This window comes from Crocuta crocuta, unplaced genomic scaffold (assembly GCF_008692635.1).
Source record: "Crocuta crocuta isolate KB4526 unplaced genomic scaffold, BGI_CrCroc_1.0 scaffold176, whole genome shotgun sequence".
Classification (NCBI taxonomy): Eukaryota; Metazoa; Chordata; class Mammalia; order Carnivora; family Hyaenidae; genus Crocuta; species Crocuta crocuta.
Window position 1 is genome coordinate 6,236,743 of NW_027531905.1, and position 20,799 is coordinate 6,257,541.

Below are 20,799 nucleotides of genomic sequence, written 5' to 3' on the forward strand. Positions count from 1 at the left end.
GCCGAGCCTCCAAAGGCCACCGGGAGCCCCGCCGCAGAGGGGGAGTCAAGGGGGGTCGCCAACTGCCAACGCGCCGGGACGCAGCGCCTGCCCGGCCCAGGAGCAGGGTTTGCCAATCGCCCGAGGCAGTCAGCGCCGGTCCCTCGGCCTTGTAAACGCTGTGCACTTTAGACAGGCTGAGTGAGTGAGTGAGTGTGTGTGTGTGTGTGTGTGTGTGTGTGTGTGTGTGTGGTGTGACTGTTTTCCTCACTCAAAACCCCAGGATTTGTGTTTTGTTTTGTTTTTGTTTTCTGAGAGGTGCAATGCAAGGTGAAGAATGTTTAGTCATTTGAGTTTAATTAATAGGCAGTTTAATCCAAACTAGGCATTGCTGGGCTCCAAGCTGTGAAGTCATTTCCAGAAGTTAAATTGTTCTTATTTTCCAACAAAGGAATAGACTCTTCTCTTTCTTTCTAAGTTCTGCATTCCAGCTGACGAATAAAGGCACTTTTCCCGGTGAAGTATTCGCTTTTAAAAGCACTGCTTATGGAAATGCTGGGCGAATACACTCTCCTGAATGTATTTGTTTTTAAAAGTTCTTTCAGTTGTTTACATGGATTTCCCAACCAGTCTTCACTAACCTCCACATCAGTGCCTAGGGGGCTTGGACGTGGACAATTTCACCCAGTCCCCATTTGGGGTATTTTTAAAACACCTACAGTGTGCTACAATATAAGGATGTCCAAGATAGATTCCGTCGCAGCGCAAAGTCACAGAACAAATCAATAAAACCAATGATTCTTATTCCTGCATATCTCTCCTCAGTAGCACTTAGAGAAAATTTCAGTGAAACCGCTAAGAAATGATCCCACCACTTTGGAGTATTTATATCTTCTTTGGGACGGTCATGGAAACATTCAGAAAGCTGCATTAAAAAAATAAATGATGTCGTCATGCTGCTGGGATAGATAAGGCCTCCTCCTAGATTCCTCCCTATCCGCTAATCTAAAGAAAGTCTAACTCCCTGCTTTGTTTTCTTAGAATTATAAACTAATCATCATCAACTCTCCTTGTAAACTGCCAAGTGGCAACAAAGGCACCTTTGAAGTATAAAATATATTCACACTTCAGTGTTTTCTTACACCTTCCTTCTGGATCAGTGAGAAAAATATGGTCCAAGGAATAAAAGCAGTAGCCCAGAAAGTAGAGTCCAGACCACACAGCCCAGAAGCAGCGGACACAATGCTCTCTCACAAGAAGAACTTGGTCTGAGGCAAGGTCATTGTCAACTTCGGGGCCACTACACCACTGGCATCTCTAGTGAGAACAAACAAAGAAACAAAAAAAGCTGGTGTTATACCAAGGTGACTGCCTTTCCTAGGCCTGACTGAGAACAAGCCAAATGACAAAACCGTACATGGTTTTTCTATGTAAACATGGTAAGCATTTTTTAGGAAGCCAATTGATTACACAGAATTAATTATTTGTTGTCATGAAAAATATAGATACCAATTACTGAGTATCTGCCCCATGCCAAGTATATGCCGGGTGCCTTACACTTGGCGGTTATTCCTTACAACCACCCTGTAATTATAGTTTCCACTTTTAAAGATGAAAAAATTAAATGTCAGTATTATTAAGTAACCAGCTTATTAAGCCACTCACGTAATCAGTTAGGGATGGAGGTGAGGCAAACCAAATGTGAACTTTTATAGATTACCTACTTTATTAATTATTTCCTATAGGCAAACAAGTGGGTTGTGTACATCGTTTGTGACTTTAAAAATTTTCTTAATATTTATTTATTTTTGAGAGAGACAGAGCACAAGCAGGGAAGGGGCACAGAGAGGGAGACACAGGATCCGAAGCAGGCTCCAGCACAGAGCCTGATGCAGGGGCTCGAACTCACAAACCATGACATCATGACATGAACTGAAGTCAGATGCTTAACCAACTGAACCACCACGGTGTCCCTCACCTGTGATTTTAAACAATTTAATCATCATAGATAGTATTTTATCCATCATGGAATTAGCTGTTTGCCTTGAACCTAAGGCAATTTGAGTATTTTACAAAAATATCTTGATTCACCACCATGATATATACAGTAGTCACTGGAAATCATTATTTCTACTATTCATTTGTAACTCGGCACAGGCTCTATTTGCTGACCATACGGCTGTGCTGTCTTAGAAATAAAATCTTCCTCAAAACCTTAAATTAAATGTAAGTTAGAATAGTTAAAATAATAGGATATCCCTGTAGGTTTGTCTCACAAGTTTCAGAACCAGCGTGGCTTACATTTGTAAAACACTCGTACACAAATTCTTATAATAAAGGCTTACTTTTAATTGCTTAGCAGAGACAAGTTACAAATGAAACCAGCAGCAGTGAATAATAGCCCAGATGAACTATAATCCTTTTAGTTTGATTACAACCGCTGACTTCAATTTCCAGCTTCCAGTGAAGGAAGCAGTGATACCTGAACCGTGCACCTGCTCAAATCCCCAACGGCTTGGTTGAATCTGTGCTTGTAGAGGCCTGGTCAATAACCATGAGACGACTGTGATGAGAATGGCATTTTCACTTCCCGATATGGGGAAGTAGAAGCAAAGAAGAGGGTGAGAGAAGTGGTCAAAAGGTTAGTGATAAAGAATAATCAAAGGGTTGTTAAGGATGCAACAAGGGAAGTTCTTCCTTTATTTGACATGTCCTTTCCACTGAGAAAAATCACCAGTTCCAGCTCATCACATCGTTTAACAGAAATGAACAAGGTTTTTTGTTTTTGTTTTTGTTTTTAGTATTCATAAATTAGAATGTCTCTGTTTTAAATAGGTTAAGCAATAACCTCTTCAGATATTTATATTACCAGGAAGAAAGGCAAAGTAGAAACAAAGTGTTTTCAGATACTCTCCTGGCTGCTCTTAGAACTCAAAACTAACAGAGAGTATAAAGTAGAAATTGCAGGACAGTAGTTAATATATGGTTTGAGATTATTTTTGATCCTCTGGGGAAAATAACAAAATTAAGTTTAGTATCTCTCTCTGTGCTGTGTCCCCAATTCCAATTTTTTGGGAAGTACTTATGCCTCAGAAGTTCAGCACTGGGAAGATAACTCTTTTTGTAACTAGTATCATTAGCAAAATGTCCTTAGGAAATACAGCTAAAAATATCTTTGTTTTAAGTTTATTTATTTTGAGAGAGAGAGAGAGAGAGAGAGAGAGAGCACACACAAGTGAGGGAGGGGCAGAGAGACAGAGAGACAGAATCTCAAGTAGGTTCTGCACCATCAGCGCAGAGAGATGATAACTACCAGTGATTTCCTAATACACTGCACCTCTTTATCTGATGTTATTTATAATGATATCAAATTTTTCTATACATAATTTTGTCCATGTAATTTTGATGCTTTCACTGCATATGATCAAGAGGAAATGACTAAATGTATTTTAAATAAGAGTACAGGGAGAATGGTTGTGGTACATTCATACAATGCAAGACTACTTGACAATAAGAAGGAATGAACTATTCACTGTATCTTAGTTATACTTCAGTTAAGGTCTTTTTTTTTTAAAAAAAAAAAAGAGGGAATGAACTATTATATAAGCAATGACCTGAATGAATTTCACTAGCAGTGTACTAAGAAAAAGAAACTAGATACAAAATAATACGTCTTGCTTAATTGCATTTATATAAAAAAATTTTTAAGTCAACTGATCTTTGGTTATTGACTTTAAAAAAAGATTATGGAGTTGGCAACAGAATATCCTCTAGGTCTATCCATGTTGTCACAAATGGCAAGATTTCATTCTGTTTTTTTGGCTAAGTCATATACCCTTATGATGGAATATATATACCACATCTTCTTTATCCATTCATCTATCCATGGACACTTGGGTTGCTTCCATATCTTAGCTATTGTAAATAATGCTGCAATAAACAGGGGTGCATATATCTGTTTGAATTAGTGTTTTCACTTTCTTTGGGTAAATACCCAGTAGTGGAATTACTAGATTATATGGTATTGCTATCTTTAACTTTTTGAGAAATCGTATTGTTTTCCACAGCGGCTGCACCAATTTACATTCCCACCAACAGTGCACAAGGGTGCCTTTTTCTCTACATCCTTGCCAACTTTTGTTATTTCTTGTCTTTTTTATAATAGCAATCCTAATAGGTGTTAAGGTGATAACTCGCTGTGGTTTTGATTTGCATTTCCCTGATGATTAATGATGTTGAGCATCTTTTCATGGTTCTATTTGCCATTTCTGTGTGTCTTCTTTAGGAAAATGTCTATTCAGATCTTCCACCCTTTTTAAAATCAGATTGTTTTTTACTATTTTTTTTTTAAATGTTTTTTATTTATTTCTAGGAGAGAGAGAGAGACAGCGTGAACAGGGGAGGGTCAGAGAGAGAGAGGGAGTCACAGACTGAAACAGGCTCCAGGCTCCGAGCTTGTAGTAAGCACAGAGCCCGACGCGGGGCTCGAACCCACGAACCGCGAGATCATGACCTAAGCGAAAGTCGGGCGCTTAACCGACTAAGCCACCCAGGCGCCCCTTTTACTATTTTGAGTAGTATAAGTTCTTTATACATTTTGGTTATTAGACAGTTGGAGTTTTTTAAATTCAAATTATCTTATCAAACTCTCTTAATTTCTCTCCTGCCGTCTGGCTCATCTGTATTAATTATTTATTGCTGCATAACAAATCACCCCAAAACGGAGTGATTTGAAACAATAATTATTTATTGCTTCCTAGTTTCTGTGGGTCTAATATTAAAATAGGAAACAGCAGTGGTTTTTTCCCTCATATTATCTGGGGTCTCAGTTGGAAGCCTTGAAGACTGGGGCCTGGAATCATCGGAAGTTTTGACTGAGGCAGAAGGTTCCGCTTTCAAGGTGGCTCAGTCCTCCAGCAGGCGAGTTTTTTCCTCCCCGTGTGGCCTCTCCACCCATTGCCTCTCCACAGGGCTGTCTGAATATCCTGACAACATGGTGGCTCGCTTCAACCAGAACGAGAGATTCAGAGACTGAGAGAACAAGGTAAAAGCTACCCTTCTCATGACCCAGCCACGAAAGTCACGTAGTAACTCTTGAGTTACATTCTTTAGGAGAGAGTCACTAAGTCCAGCCCACACTCAAGGGGAGAAGAATTAAGAGCCTTCTATTAAAAGGAAGAGTATCAAAGTATCAAGTAGTATCAAAGACATATTTTAAAACCACCACAGTCTCCTTCTCAAGTTTCTCCATGGACTGTCTTTCCTTTGCTGAACTCCTAACTGTTGGTATTCCTTTTCCTCTTTCTTCTTACACATTGCAGGGGTTCACGGAAGATTCTCAGATGTAAGGAGCTCAGACTTCTGTCCTTAGTTCTAGGTCTACAAATGTAAATACCTACTTCCATCTCCATCTGAGTGTTCCAAAATCACCCCAACTCACTCCCTCCTTGAACTCCGCAGAGAATCAAGGAAGGTAAACACAAAATGTACATAGACTCTAGTGGCAAGATGGTCATTGATTGCCTTTGCCAAGAGCAGTCCCATATAGTAGTTTCAAGATTTCGGTGAGTTTAAGAGTGGGAAGGTACGAAGGGGAAAAGCATATATAACGAAATCTACAGAAAAGCTTAGCTGTGAAGGGAGGGAAAAAGAAAACGCTGTAGCTAAAGGGAAAATATAAAGTTGAGGAAAAGTTGGCCTCATTTTTTTGGATAATTGATCAGATAAGTTCCTCGAGGCAGGAGATTTAGTCAGATGAAAATTCCCTTCTTAGGCTGAGATAGGAGGAAAGAATGTGGAACTGAAGAGAAAGCAGTTAAGTTTGCAGGGGTGGATAGAAGGCAGTTGAGAGAATTCAGGTTTTTTGGCCTCTTCCAGGATACAGATACAATGACTGGAATATCAAATATTCTTCTTCTAAATGATGTGGATTTTAGATAGAGAGCCATTCTACTTCGACGTCCTATCTCATAGCATATTTTACCACTATATCTAATTATAGACACATTTTCATAAACCTACATTATTTTCTGAAAATTTTTCTCTAAAAGAATAAAACCATACTTTTCTGTAAATTACAAAAAAAAAAATAATGTCTGGAATGTGCATCTATATCCTAATGGGTTACAAAGTTCTCTCACATATTATCTCTGTAAATCTCATCAAAATCCTCTGATGTCAGAATTTCTTCAGTCATTAAGTGATTTGCTCAAGGCTATATTTTTTTTCTTCTCACTCTAAGGCCAGTGTTCATTCAATATATTTCAGCTGAATGACTTGGATTTTGTTAGATTTATTGATACACAAAAATTGTACAGTTTTAATGTATATCTTGATGAGTTTTATTGCCTAAAGAAATCGAGTTAGTACCCTGATGTTAACATATGTCTTAAGCACACATGTTGAGGGCTATGCTCCCAATTCCAGTGTGTGGGTTTCCTCCCATACCACGAAGCAATTCTCTAACACCAGCGGGGTATTCTACATTTCAATCCAATTCTGACTCTATTTACCCAGAGAGCATTGATTCCAGAGGTTAAGGGCTCAGCCCCCCTAAGACGAAGACTGGCCCAACTTCTGATGTTGTTCCCTGTGCTTCTGACTTACTGGCTAAGAATAGAGGAACCCATGATCCTCTCCTTCGGTTTGATTAATTTGCTGGAGTGGCTGCAGAACTCAGGAAACTAGTTTATTCGCTAGATTACTGGCTTATTACAAATGATGTGAAAGGATACTAATCAACAACCAGATGAAGTGGTCACAGGGCAAGGTCCATAACAAAGGAGCTTCTGTCCTCACAGAGCCTGGGGCCTGGCTCAGTGGCATGAAACGGCGTTCCAGTCCACCAGTGAGGCCTATCCCTTTGGGTTTTTATGGAGGCTTCATTACATAGCCATCGCTGATTAATTCATTGATTATTGGTGATTGAGTCAACCCTGGATGGAGTCCCTCTCACCCCTGGAGGTCAGGGCGTGGACTGGAACTTCCAAACCTCTGATCACATGGCTGCTTCTCCTGGCAGCTTGTGCCCATCCTTAGGTTTAGTCCCAATATCGTCTCATTAACATAAAAAAGACACCTTCACCACTCTTGTTACTTAAAAAATTCTGAGAATTTTAGGAGCGTTGTGCCAGAAATGAGACGAAAACCAAATATGTATTTCTTATAAATCACAATATCACGAGGGCACACAGAGCTTTGTACACAAAAATCCCTGCCAATCCCAGGGTAGCACGGATAGGTGCTGTCTAGAGTCTAGATCGTAAGCGCTATGAGGGGAGAAACCATGCTTTCCTTTTTTTTTTAAATTTTCAAGTCATCTCCACACCCAACATGGGGCTCGAAATCACAACCCTGAGATCAAGAGTCACGCGTCCCATCCACTGAGCCGACCAGGCGCTCCATGCTTTCCTAATCATCATCAGTCTTATAGTACTTGGCACAGTGCATCGAACATTGTACGGTTTTAGTAAACATTTACAGATCCTAAATAATCATGCTGTTTACACACAATTCATCGAGATTCAGGTATTTCTGATATAAACAATATTCCTTTAAAATTCTAGAATTGCATATTTTTTCACCCATTTTCAAGAGCTGTCTTTAGGAACCACTCAAATGGACATTCTGGGTGAGTTATAATCAGGCTTTCTAAATAATAACGTTAAAAACACCACAAAGTCATTTAAAATATCCCATGTGTTGTAAGCAAACTCCGATTTTCATTCTGACCACCAATCTTCCTCCTTAGTTAGAATAACCGAGTCACTGTCTGACTCTCAGCCAGGCTGACATCTTTGATCCTTTTCAGAATATGCAGGTTTCTGTAGACTTACGATTCCCTGCATTTGGTTCCATATCCAGTCATCACCACCTTTAAAGACACCTTTGGCCATAAGACAAATCCATGTCGGCCATGTTCTCTTTCTCCAGCGGTTCTTCTACGAGTTTTCTCAACTTTATATAGCCCTGAACGCAAACAAAGGACTCAGGCTGCCGGAATTCCAGTCTCAGCTCTAACCCTTACTGTGTGACGAAAACATGAGAACCACTCCCCGGCAGGGATACGCAAGCAATACTTGTTCGGTTTCATCCTAGTCCTGCTGTATTTCCTTATTCACTTTTCCTTTCCTGCGCATCATCTCTCTTTGCAATTTCTCTTTGACAGGTCTGTCCTCGTGGTTTCCCCTCCCACGTTCTCCACAGGAGAGGAACCCCGCTGTCCTTCTCTTCCACTCACTGCCTGATGTCTCTCAAGGTTTTGCTACCAAATTAGTGCTTTGCTTCATGATAGAAATTTATTTTTCCTCACCACCACCCACTGTACTCTCACCCAACTCTGGAATTGGGACTTTTCCAGAAAGATCCTTAGAGAAAGATGATGCAGCCCCCTCTCTTCTACTGCCTTAGAGCTAGCTCTAGCTGAACACTGACCCCACCCACTACTTCAACGAATGGACTGTATCCAAATGCTATCTGACACTCACGCCAGCCAATCAGAAAAGGGCTGCCATTTTATTTATAATCTTGGGCTCTGTGCCTTGTGAAGGTAACATCAGACTAAGAAGGAAACTCACAGTTGACTTCCCCCAGTGATTTCAAATTGTTTCACAGAAGCTACTGCATTGCTGGCACTTCGGAAACAATATTTTGATAATCTAACATTAAATGAGATGAGTTAAATCGCGATAGAAAAAAAGTTTACACTTTCCAAATGTTCTACTCCCTGTAAGATCATCGTATGGTGGATGACACTGGTTTTGATGGCCTAAACTCCCTTTTGATGTTGGCGAATGGCCCCTCACCCACCCCAATATGGTCTTGCGGGACTTCTGCGCATTCGCTGACCACAGGAATTGGCCTCTGGCCCTGGTCTAACCAATCATACTACCTTTGCTCCTTTGCACCTACCCTGGTTTTAAGGGTCAGGAAAATGAAAGACTACAGCAAAACCGAGTCTGTAAGTATACTTCCAGGAAGCATGAGACAAGGATGCTGAGGTGGGGTGTCCCCCCCCCCCCCATCTGTTTTCGGAATGGAGGCCGTCAGTGTATCTTTCACACAACTTGGAGGGAATCTTTCTGTAACAGGGAAGAACAAGGCCAATGAGCAAGGAGAAACAGAGGTGAGAGAAGAGGGAGACAAAGAATTCGACAACATTCTCTGAGCCTCAGAAAACAACTGTGCCGGAAGCAAGCTCCCTGAGTGTCCTAAGGCAGAGATTGTCTTGTTTGCTACTGCACCATCAATTCCTGGCATGTACTAGGTGCTCAGTCGGTGTCTGTTGAATGGCTAAATAAATAAACAAGTCAAAAGATATGCCTTTTGTTTAAGGGAGTTATTTCTATACCTTGAAATTGAAGGCATCCTAACTAATGCACCCACCCAGGTGAGCTTCAGCATTGCCCATGAGCACCTCATCTCTGCAATAACAGACCTACCGTAGTGTAAGAAAACCATACAGAAATGACAAGTGAGTAGTGAGTTCGTTTCCAAAAAGACAGGAATGTTAAAATAACACATTTTTTCCCCTGTCAAATTGTGTAGAAAAGTATCAAGCCGTTGTAGGGTAGGATAGACATCTTATAGTGTCTATTTACAACACTTTCACAATTCGGCATGTGGGGAAATGCCAAGTACTATTTTATAACCTACACCACCTTTAGCTTCTTCGTACAAATAAAGCAACGTGCTCAATTAGTTAATTATACCTGCAACTTTTGTTGCTCTTTAATTAGTCTAAATCTTAAAATTCAGTAGTATGTTACCAGATACTTGCATGCTGGTGTTTAGTCCAGAAGGAAGGTCAGAATCACCTGAAGAGTATTTACGACATGTTTTTCTTGTTCCCCACATGCCTGATTTAGTTATATTTGGGATGGACTCTAGGCATTTCATATGTGTGGGATGTACCCTCATGCTTAAGTCTCCCTCTATAAACCTGTCCAGGACACACCCAGGCTAAGCTGAACACCCTTGCCATCCCTTAAGGCAATTCCCTTCGCAAAGGCTAACTGGAACTATATCATTTTATTTCTTCTTGGTGCCTCTTTCTCAGTAGTTGAGCTGCCCGTACAACATTCATTCTTGCGTTCATTCCACAAACATTTATTGAGTTTCTAAAATTGTCAAGCCACCCAGTAGGCAGGATGGTAAAAAGGCAGGGTCCTGCCATCAAGGAGCTCACGTTCAACTGGAGAAGAACACGTCACCAGAAAGGTATAACAAAGCATTCCACGTGTGAGCAGGGAATTGTGTGTCAGGTGTAGCAAGGCCCAAAGGGCAGAGTGACTACTCCCGTGTGTCACAATCTAAGGCATACAGACTGTGTAGTTGGGAGATGTGGGGCATAGCAGAGTGACCATTCATGCCTTGTGGTTATTTACCCGCGCGGTAACTCTGAAATGTATCAGGTTGGACCTGTTGGTCCACGAAGTCCCGTCACTCAGCCAGCCAGCAACTCCTTCCCTGCACTGAGGTCTCGGAGACTCTCTCTCCTAGTTTCACTCTTTTGCTCCTCTGCCCCAGGGTAGTAAGGGTATCATCAGACCAGGACAAGGTATTGGGGCTGGGGGGGGGGTAACTGACTGACTATATACCCAACTATATTGCTGGTCCTGGAGGAGAGCCCTCCCTCAGCTCCCCTGAACACCAAGAACCGAGGGCATTGCTGGAAGTCATGACTCCCATGCCTGTCGATCATTTGCAACTTTCTTCAACATCCATTTTTCACGTAGTCATATTTTTTGTCCATAGACCATCTGCAATAAACATTTAATACATCACATAAGTGGTGAGAAAGAGCATTTTTAAATATCATGTATTATTTTTAAATTCAGGCATTATTTTAAGTCTTGTTCCTAAAAGCCTAAGCAATTCATATTTCAAATCAAAATAATTTTATCTTTTTTGTACCTGCTGTTTAGCGAAAGTAGAGGAAGCAACGCAAGAGAAGAAAAGGGAGAGAATGTGAAACATTTATCAAAGCAAGTTGTCTGGGGTTTAATAAGAATGAAACTGGCACCTGGAAGAAACTCATCAAAATGTTCCAAGGAATTCCTTTGGGGGCAGTGGGACATACCTGATATTTGCCCCTTCTTATTTTTCTGTTGTTTTTTAATGGACACATCACATTATGATATCACCAACCAAACAACAAACACAAATTAAAAAAAAAAAAAAGAAATCTTTAGTTATTAAAAGAAACTCACTTCTGTTGTTATACAGGCACATTTCATTTTTGCTCTCCTCCTCTTTAGGAGATAAAATTTTTCCGTTTGTTTACTAATATTTATAATAATTCTTCTGTGGATGCCCATCTAGAAGGAAAACAAACTATGCCAGTAAATGTTCTACATTTTGACCATTGATGGTCTTTGGTCCGGTCTCCAGTTTATATTCCCTTGCAAAGTCTGGGAATAGCTGACCTGTCACTATTCTCCAGCATCCAAAGGGACAGTTCACAGCCCTGGTCACAGGTCAGATGTTTGCTCTGTAAACACAAGGTTTACTCTGTGTAAAGGTCTGTCTCAAGCCCATCCTCTCTGTGAAGATTTTCTTCCCTCTCCATGCCATTCAACTATGTCTTTTTTGAATTTCTACAGCGTTATATGTATTATGTAATTATGTAAGTTATTATTTATATGACCCTACAGTCTGTATTTGCTTTACATGACCGTCTTCACTTACAAAGCATTATTGGTTAGCTACTGTGTGCTAAGAACTATATTAAAAAATTTTTTTTAATGTTTTATTTATTCCTAGGAGAGAGAGAGAGACAGCGTGAGCAGGGGAGGGTCAGAGAGAGAGGGAGTCACAGACTGAAACAGGCTCCAGGCTCTGAGCTGGCAGTCAGCACAGAGCCCGACGCGGGGCCCGAACCCACGAACCGCGAGATCATGACCTAAGCGAAAGTCGGACGCTTAACCGACTGAGCCACCCAGGCGCCCCAAGAACTATATTAGCACTAAAGAAAGAACAAGATGGGTTACAGACTAGAGTGTAATAAATAACAGCAAATTAAAAATACGCACAGTGCTCTGCAAAACCAGAGAGGGGACACCTTACTCTTTGCTCGTGCGGATTGTTTTTTGCAGGCTGTGGAGCAGCAATCTCCCTGTGTCCCCCCTACTCCTTGACTACCACCGTCAAGAAGTTGCCATGGGCTGATTAGAAGGACAAGCTTGTTTGCTCCTCGTCTCCTCAAGATTTCATTCACAAGTGAAGGTAGCAGGCTGAGTTGGAGGCTGTTTCTTTGGGAAGCTCATGGCCCCCTCATGCTCTCATTTGATAACAGGTTCCTTTATTCCAGTTTCTTCCTTCCACATGGTCATCTAGAATACAGTATAATTTGGGGTACTGACCAGCAGTTGTGATGAGGCCCCGGATGGGTGGCTAGCCTGGGCTTTGTGATCCAGCTCAGAATCACACTGGAGCCTATGATGGTGTCTGGGTCCAAAGTCCTGCTAGCAACTAACCACCTTCTGTATGCATTCATATCCCTTAGGAAACTCATGAGGAAGGGTGGCTGTGATTTGGAATAGATCTACGTATTCTGAGCACCCCTCTCATAATATTATCAACATCTTCCCCAATTTCTAACTTTGGCCATTTAGGATAGAGATTGGGTCTTAAATTTATTTTATAGTCTCCTAAACAACAAACACACAATTAGATACTTAGTGGATACTCAATTTTTAAAAAATGACAACTCAGTAGATGCAGAAATTCTCTCTGGACCAGATGTTCATATACTAATTGAATTTAGTTTCAATAATAAGATGCTACTAAAATGGGGCACTTTGCTGGCTCAATCAGTTAAGCACCCAACTCTTGACTTCAGCTCAGGTCATGATCCTGGGGTCATGGGATCGAGACCCTTGATTGAGAGATTCTCTCTCTCTCTCTTTCCCTCTGCCCCTCTTCCCCTGCTCCCATATACTCCCTCTCTCTCCCTCTCTCTCTAAAAGTAAACAAATAAAATATTTTTGAAAAAAACAAGATACTGCTAAGCTAATTTTTTTAAAAGGAAGTTTTGTGGGGAAAAATAGATAGGTATAATATACTAAGGTAAAGGTAAAATTTCTGAAAGTATAAGGGGTTATAATCAGTTAGCGGTTCTGATTCCCACCTGTGTATCAGAATCACCCACACTGTTCTTTTTAAACACCTATGACCTAGACCTTTCTCTAGAGATTCTAATTCAGGAAGTGGATTAGGCATACAGCATTTGTACTTTTCAAAGGCTCTTTAGATGATCTTGATACGTGGTTAGGAATGTAAGCAGTTGTCTCAAATTAAAAAAAAAAAAAAAAATTATGAAGTCCAGGCACCAACTAATGCATCTGAAATATCTCTGGTCCTTCACCCTTGTCAATTAAAAGAGTTAAACTTTTTACTTAGTAAAGCTATAGTTGCTCAAACATTTGGAACTTTTATTTGAGAAGTTCCATCAGTTTTAAAAACCAATCAACATAATTATCCTTATTACTTAATCGTTGTGTAAACCTAGCCTGTTATTTTTAGTTTGTCAAAGATTTATCACTAACTTAGGACAGAAATTTAGAGTCAGAGGTAATCACCTCATCCCTCCACTCCTGTATTGAGCTTCCCATAGTGAATGCTCAGTAAGCCCCTCTTGAATGAGTGAGTGAATGAATGATTCCACTTCCTCATTTTTACAGATCGGGTCACTTGCCTGCGGTCTCATTCTTCATTGATGGCCTGATGGCCTTCTTGGGATTCGAAACCAGGTTAACTCACTCTTTGTACTTGACTCCTCCCATCCTGCCGTGTGTTTTACTCAACTCCAAACAGCTGTTGTTTGGAGACTGCTAACAGCCACCATATAGAACATTAAAAATAATGTAGCAACACAGGGTTTAAAAACAATTCTTAAAAAATAATTAATAAAAATACTGGCTGCAACAGCAACACTATGTGAGTGGAATGCCTTCCAAAGTGGCTACTTTGAAAGGGACACAATTATTTCTACATATAAGTTCTGGTTTCTTAAAACTCAGATTTCATAACTGAAAATTTCTTAAAAGTCAAAGAAAACTTTGATTTCGTAGTTCTTGCACAGTGTTACTCTCCACTCAGAGGTGTTTCAATGAGAGGCATTAATGAGCCAGGTTTAGTTTACTTTGTATTTTCCTTCAGGCCATTATCTCACTGGACAAGTTTGGCTCTGATCATCCTACAGGGCAAAAGAAAAAAAGTAACTAAACTTTGATCTGTCATTGCAGTCTCTGTTGTCACAATCATATATGTTGAGATAAGACTGCCAGATCACCTCCCTAATTGCCTTTTGGAAACCTGTAGAACTAAGAGAAATTGTGGTTTTAGAACACATTCTTACCACACCTCCCTTTTAAGCCACCATCGAGGGAAAATATTATAACAATAAGACAGAGTAAGGGGGCTACCATTGTTATTGATCTCCTTTCCACAGTGTAGGACTTTGGTCCTAAATAATAATTTGGTTTTACAACATAATTTGCGCTGCTATCTTGTCTTCAGGAGGAAGATAACGCAGAATTCAGGTTAACAAAGAAGTGGATAAAATGAGTTTTCCAAACTATATTGAGAACAGTTTCTTCGGATACAGGAACAAAAAACATAAGAACAACAAAACCAAGTACCAAACTCTAAGAAAGGAAAAAGATTTTCACAGAGAGCACAGTTTTTCTTTCTTTTTTTTTTTACATATAGTTTATTGTCAAATTAGTTTCCACATAACACCCAGTGCTCATCCCCACAAGTGCCCTCCTCCATGCCCCTCCCCCCTCCCCCCTACATCCATCGGTTCTCAGTTTTTGTCAGCATTCAAGAGTCTCTCATGGTTTGCCTCTCTCCCTTTCCCCCACCATTTCCGCCCTTCTTCTCCCCCTTGTTCCTCCGTCAAGTTCCTCCTAATCCTCCAATACGTGCAAACATACGATTTGTCCTTCTCTGCCTGACTTACTTTGCTCAGCATAACACCCTCAAGGTCCATCCGTGTTGCTACACATGGCCAGATTTCACTGTTTCTCATTGCCATGTAGTATTCCATGGTACAGATAAACCACATCTTCTTGATCCATTCGAGAGCACAGTTTTTCTTTTTGATATGACCAAACTGATAAAGAAAATAGATCCCCTTTAAACAAAAGTAAAACTCGGCTGAGATACCGTGCAGTGTCAGAAAATCATTCTGCTTTCTGTGAAGCTTGTTCCTTGCCCTGGAACAATATGGTGCTTCCCTGGATCACAGCCATGCTGGCGAGCATTATCGTGGGTGCATCTCAATGAACCGGTAGCCAGTAGGGGTTGCTTCCCCCTTGGAGATGTTTAGTTCTTCCCTTCCAGAGCTATAAACCCTGCTACGTAGCCCTCACTTTTACCCTCTGTATGCTCAATTCCTGCAAACAAGACTTGGCCCATGTCTTAGCCTGGAGCTGAGCCCAACTCTTCTTGAGTCCCTCACCATGGGCCGGATGCGGTATGATTCTTGAGAAGATGAAAAGACAAAAATCTGATGTCCTCTCCATTCCTCTGGAAAGATCTCAAGGCACCCTTCAAGTTTGTGCATATCTTAAAATAATGTTTCTTTCACTCCAGACTATATCTCTGGACTGAAAATGCTTACTTATTAAGCTGTGAACAGTTAAGCTAAATTTTAGATTGATTGGGGGTTGGGGGGGCATGCTGTGTACCCAGAAAGCCTGGGGAACAGTTAGGTGAGAAAAAAATTTGAGTTTCTTAAATTTAGGGGTTGAGTTTACATTTTGTAGGATGAGATTATGTCCGTGAGGTACAAATGGTAGGGCTTTGGGGGGTTGGTGTGGGAGGTGAAGTTAAAAAGTCCCTTCCTTTGTTGTTGCCTCTGACTAGGTTCTGCAAGCGCCCTAGTGTCTAAAGGTGTCGGGACACTTTGTTCGTCGTGTCAAGAAAAGAAATTTTGCCGCTACGGGCACAGTTGTGTGAATGAATATTCAGCACCTCCAACTCAGATTCACGGCTAATGATCTAGATTCTGTATCTTCAAGGGCCAATTGTGCGGCCTCCTTCTTGCCTTGCTGCCTTTCTTTTTTAGCAGTTTCATTATTTGTTCACACCTCCAGGAGAAGAAGTGGAGAAAGAAGATGAAACAGAAATTCGCCAACTTTTTTCAACGACATCCTTAATGTTGCCAAGTTCTCTGGTTGCAAGCAGGCTGTGGGAGAGCTGGGAGAAGGCTTCTGCTGTGCCGTCAGAAACGGGGCCTCACCCCAGGACAGACCGTGTCCTCGGCAAGGCAGCCTCAGTGGATACTTCACTACGGCACTGCAAAAAACAAACTCACAAATAATAAAAGCCTCACTAAAGTCAGAATCCAACTCATCTGAAAATTTCAATCACCCAAGAGCTAAGCATGAATAGAGACTGCAACACCGTGTGTGTGTGTGTGTGTGTGTGTGTGTGTGTGTGTGTGTGTGTGTTGTCAAGACCCCACAGAGGGCACACCTAGATTGGGGCCGTTGCCTTCTTCAACAGGTAGTCCTAAACCAAGAAAGACGAAATTTAGTCTGCTTGTTCTTGATGACTTTGATAAAGTTTGCTGGCGCCATTTTGTAGGACGTCTTAGAACCATTTAGAACTGGGGCCATATGGTAATGCCAGTATTTCTGACACCATATGGGTGCAGTCATAAGAAATTGAAAAAACGCCCATGTGGAAGACGTTTTTTGTTTACTGGTGACGGTTTAAGGAACATTGTGAAGTAGAGGAGATTTCTCTTGACATGGGGTCTGCCTCGCTTTTGAATCTCCTCTGATTTGCTGGTCCCATGTCACCTGCCTCCACTCCCCATGCCACAGCGCCTGGCTCCTGTCCCCCAGAAAAATGAGAGATGGCAACCCAGCAGCGTGAGTGAAATCCAGTCCACATGTCTTCCACCCCTTTCCATTGCCCCCAGTATAAAAGTGCAAACCCGGGGCGCCTGGGTGGCTTAGTCGGTTAAGCGCCCGACTTTCGCTTAGGTCATGATCTTGGGGTTNGCCACACTAGGGTCCTGTCCTTCCTCAAGCACTGTTTCCTTCTTCTTTTAAAACATTTATAAAGAGCAAGCTGGTACATTTATTTATTTATTTTAATGTTTATGTGTTTTTGAGAGAGAGACACAGAGTGTGGGTGGGGAAGAGGCAGAGAGAGAGGGAGACAGAATTGGAAGCAGGTTCCAGGCTCTGAGCTGTCAGCACAGAGCCAACGACCTGAGCTGAAGGTAGATGCTCAACCGACGGAGCCACCCAGGGGCCCCAAGCACTGCTTCCTTCTTGCTGCAGGGCTTTTGAGCAAACATTCTGTTCTCTGTACCCAGACCACTCTTTCCCCCACTGCCCAGCTATCTCCCAGGAAGCCTGTGTTGGCCTCCTGGCCTTGGTCAGCTCTGCCCCTCAAGCCCTTTCCCAGAGCACCTGTACTGCTCCTTTAGAGGCCCCCATGCCTTTGCTGCCTCTCCATGTGATGTCGCGTTCCCTCCTTGCTATAAGCCAGTGTGTCTGTGAGCTCTTGACATAGACATGTTTATTGCTGCATCCCCAGCACAGAGCCGGGCCCACAGCAAAAGCCAAATAAACATTTGATGATTGAATGAGTCAATGAATTCATCTGGCCCAGATATCTACACTACTACCACATCTTTGGAGAATCTAGTATCTTTAATCTCGTAACAAGGCTTTCAGGTTTTTACCCCAGACCCACTGTTCCTACTGAAGGAGCAGACCAGAGGCCACCTTAGCTGGAGAAGAGACTGGGGCAGATGCTGTGAACTCAGGGCACATCTGAGCTTCTTGTGTTTGAGCAGCTGAGACGTTTGCCTACATCTGAGCCAGATGATTCTGTTCCTTTTTTCTCTCCTCTCTCCCTAACCCCTCCCATATTTCTGTCCGCAAAATTTCAACTGAGGAATTCATAATTTTTTAAGTTTATTTATTTGAGAGAGACAGAAACAACATCTATGGGGAAGAGGCAGAGAGAGAGAGGAAAAGAAGGAGAATCCCAAGCAAGCTCTGTGCTGGCAGTGACGTGAGGCTCGAACCCACAAAACCATGAGATCATGACCTGAGACAAAACCAAGAGTTGGATGCTTAACTGACCGAGCCACCCAGGTGCCCCTCAGCTGAGGAATTAGAATCCATTTGTACCATGTTCATTAATTTGCTTTCCTTCCACACTCCTCCCACTTAAGCTGGATTTCACCCTATACCTGAGCAGTCATTATTCTGCCAGCCAAGCAAAGAGAGCCCTTCTTAATTTGCCCCATTCTGTCCTTGAGGATTTCATCCTTATCATGGCTGGTAACACTTAGATAACACTTAACATATACTTGCACACATGCACACATATTTAACCTTTACCACAACAATATTAGAAAGGTATTGTTATTTCTTAAATTTTTTTTATAGTTTTTATTTATTTTTGAGACAGAGAGAGACAGAGCATGAGTGGGGGAGGAGCAGAGAGAGAGGGAGACACAGATTCTGAAACAGGCTCCAGGCTCTGAGAGCCAACCAGCACAAAGCCCGATGCAGGGCTTGAACCCACGAACTGCGAGATCATGACCTGAGCCGAAGTCAGACACTTAACCGACTGAGCCACCCAGGTGCCCCTATTATTTCTATGCTATAGATGAGGAAACTGAGGCACAGGAAAGTAAATCTACTTGCCCAAAGTTACCAGCTAGAGACAGGGTTTAAACCCATGTATCTGGCTCCACTGTCCATGCTCTTAACTACCACACTTTGTTGTTTCTCATGTATTAGAGATGTCTGTTATTGCCCTGACCACACCATTTTCCGCAGGAGCTCTCATAGAGCCTACTAAGTGAACATCAAAGGCTGTGACCTTGCATTTCATGACCTCAAATAATTAAACAGCTACTAAGTAGCTGGCCTGGGATATTTGATCCATAAGTCAGCCAGTGAACTAAGATTTGGGGTCTTTCTATAATTATAATTTAGACCAGTCGGATTCTTCTCCGGAAAGCCTGGAATTGAGAAATGAGCAACAAGACCTGTCACTAGTGCATGTCAGACCTGTCCTCCCCTGCTATACGGGATATATATAGAATTGGATGTCACCACGTCAGGTCTTGTGCAAGAGGAGTAAGGAGAAAGCTGGCTGAAGCAGAAGAACACAGTGGATAGCCAGGGAGACCATGTGGCACTTCGGATTTGGAGAAGCTACTGCCAGCTCTTAATCTTTCCAGTTCCCAGATTTTGGGATTTCTGTTTCTTATGACCCAAAGATTTATGACTAGAACCCACTGCCTCAAGACTTATGGCCCCTAAGGACCCCAGTCAGCTCTTCCAGGTGAAAAGAGGAGAAGAAAACAGGGGCTCCTGGATAAGAAGGGAAGCTACAGGTGGTGCAGCATGGATTTAAGTCATATGTGATGCCTAGGAAGCTTCTATCACTTTCACAGCCCCTCCTCCAGGATGACCCCAGCTGTCTGCTGGGCACCATGACCGCTCAAGGCAGAGCACCTGTAAAGGTTGAGCATGGAGACAAACGTATCCAAGAGTATGGCCTTTAACTGAGGTTCTAGAACCATGTACTAACCAATCACATATGCCAGGGTTTCATGAGCATAGGCTGGAATAGCAAGCCACTTAAAAGTAAAATCTGGATTCTGTAGTTCTCAGAAATTCACTGAGAGACAGGAACAATACTAATGTGATGATGACATTAAACTAACGTTTTCTGCTTCACAAAGCCCTTTTACTTAAATTACCTCATTGGATCCCGTCACAACCCCATATCCATTCAGTCACTGAGCTTCGCTAGTTTTACATTTTGAACTTAAAACAACATTCTATTTCCCCCTGTTCTTGTATTCTCGTTCTTTTAAGGATAAAATCCAACACGAATAGCTTTGCAAAGTCACACTAAGAAATTTGGACTTTATTCTCAAGGTAATAAAAAGCTACGGGCAAGATTTGAGCAGGCAAGAAAGGTGTTTAGAGTCATATTTTGAAGAAAGACACTGCCTGCTTATGATGTGGATAATAGACTAATGGAGGGAAAGAATGGAGGCGAGGACATCAGGAAGGAGGCTGCTGTAAGAACCCAGCAGAGAGATGATGGAGGCTTGAACAAGGCAGTAGAACTGGGGATAAGGACAGAAAGAAAATAATGCCCACGTATCTGACCTAACCAACTTGGGGGTTGAGTGTTTCCATGATAGGGGATAAAGTAGCTACTTCAAAGAATATCTAGATCATTCAACCTCAACTATTTTTGGAGGAATATCTGCTTTTAATTTGCACAAAGCACCCAAAAATACAAGAATGAAGCAATAAAGATTTTTGATAATGGGTGTGCCTGGGTGGCTTAGTCGGTTGAGCGGCCGACTTTCGCCTGGGTCATGATCTCGCGGTTCGTGGGTTCGAGCCCCGCGTCGGGCTCTGTGCTGACTGCCAGCTCAGAGCCTGGAGCCTGTTTCAGTCTGTCACTCCCTCTCTCTCTCTCTCTGACCCTCCCCTGCTCACGCTGTCTCTCTCTCTCTCTCTCCTAGAAATAAATTTATAAAAACATTAAAAAAAAAAGATTTTGGTAATGAAGATACTGAGTTGAGTTGCTCAGCTTCCGATTGCACAAGGAAAGGGACGTAGCCAGATCCAGGACATTGGCTTTAAATATACTGCTTGAACATCTTTGTCTAGAGTTTGTCTTCATTTCAGGATTAAATTTAGCAGAACTCTGAGGCAAATATGAGAATTTAGAGAGCCTTATAAAAGGGATAGGCCCATCATTCATAGTCTCACTTTCATTTATTACCAAATGTGATTCACATAACCC

The 20,799-nt window shown here is 41.9% G+C and overlaps 1 protein-coding gene across 7 annotated transcripts in view; it reads right to left on the reverse strand.

Annotated features, from left to right (window-relative positions):
• Nucleotides 1-20,799, reverse strand: part of SSPN (sarcospan) — a 113,730-nt gene that overhangs the window by 37,491 nt on the left and 55,440 nt on the right. Inside the window, exon 3 of one of the 7 annotated variants that reach the window (XR_013337642.1) lies at nt 14,794-16,284. The exons of the other annotated variants lie outside the window; for them this stretch is intronic. The gene's annotated coding sequence lies outside the window, so the exon portion shown is untranslated. Of the gene's footprint in view, nt 1-14,793; nt 16,285-20,799 lie in introns of those variants that run through there. 7 annotated transcript variants of the gene reach the window in all.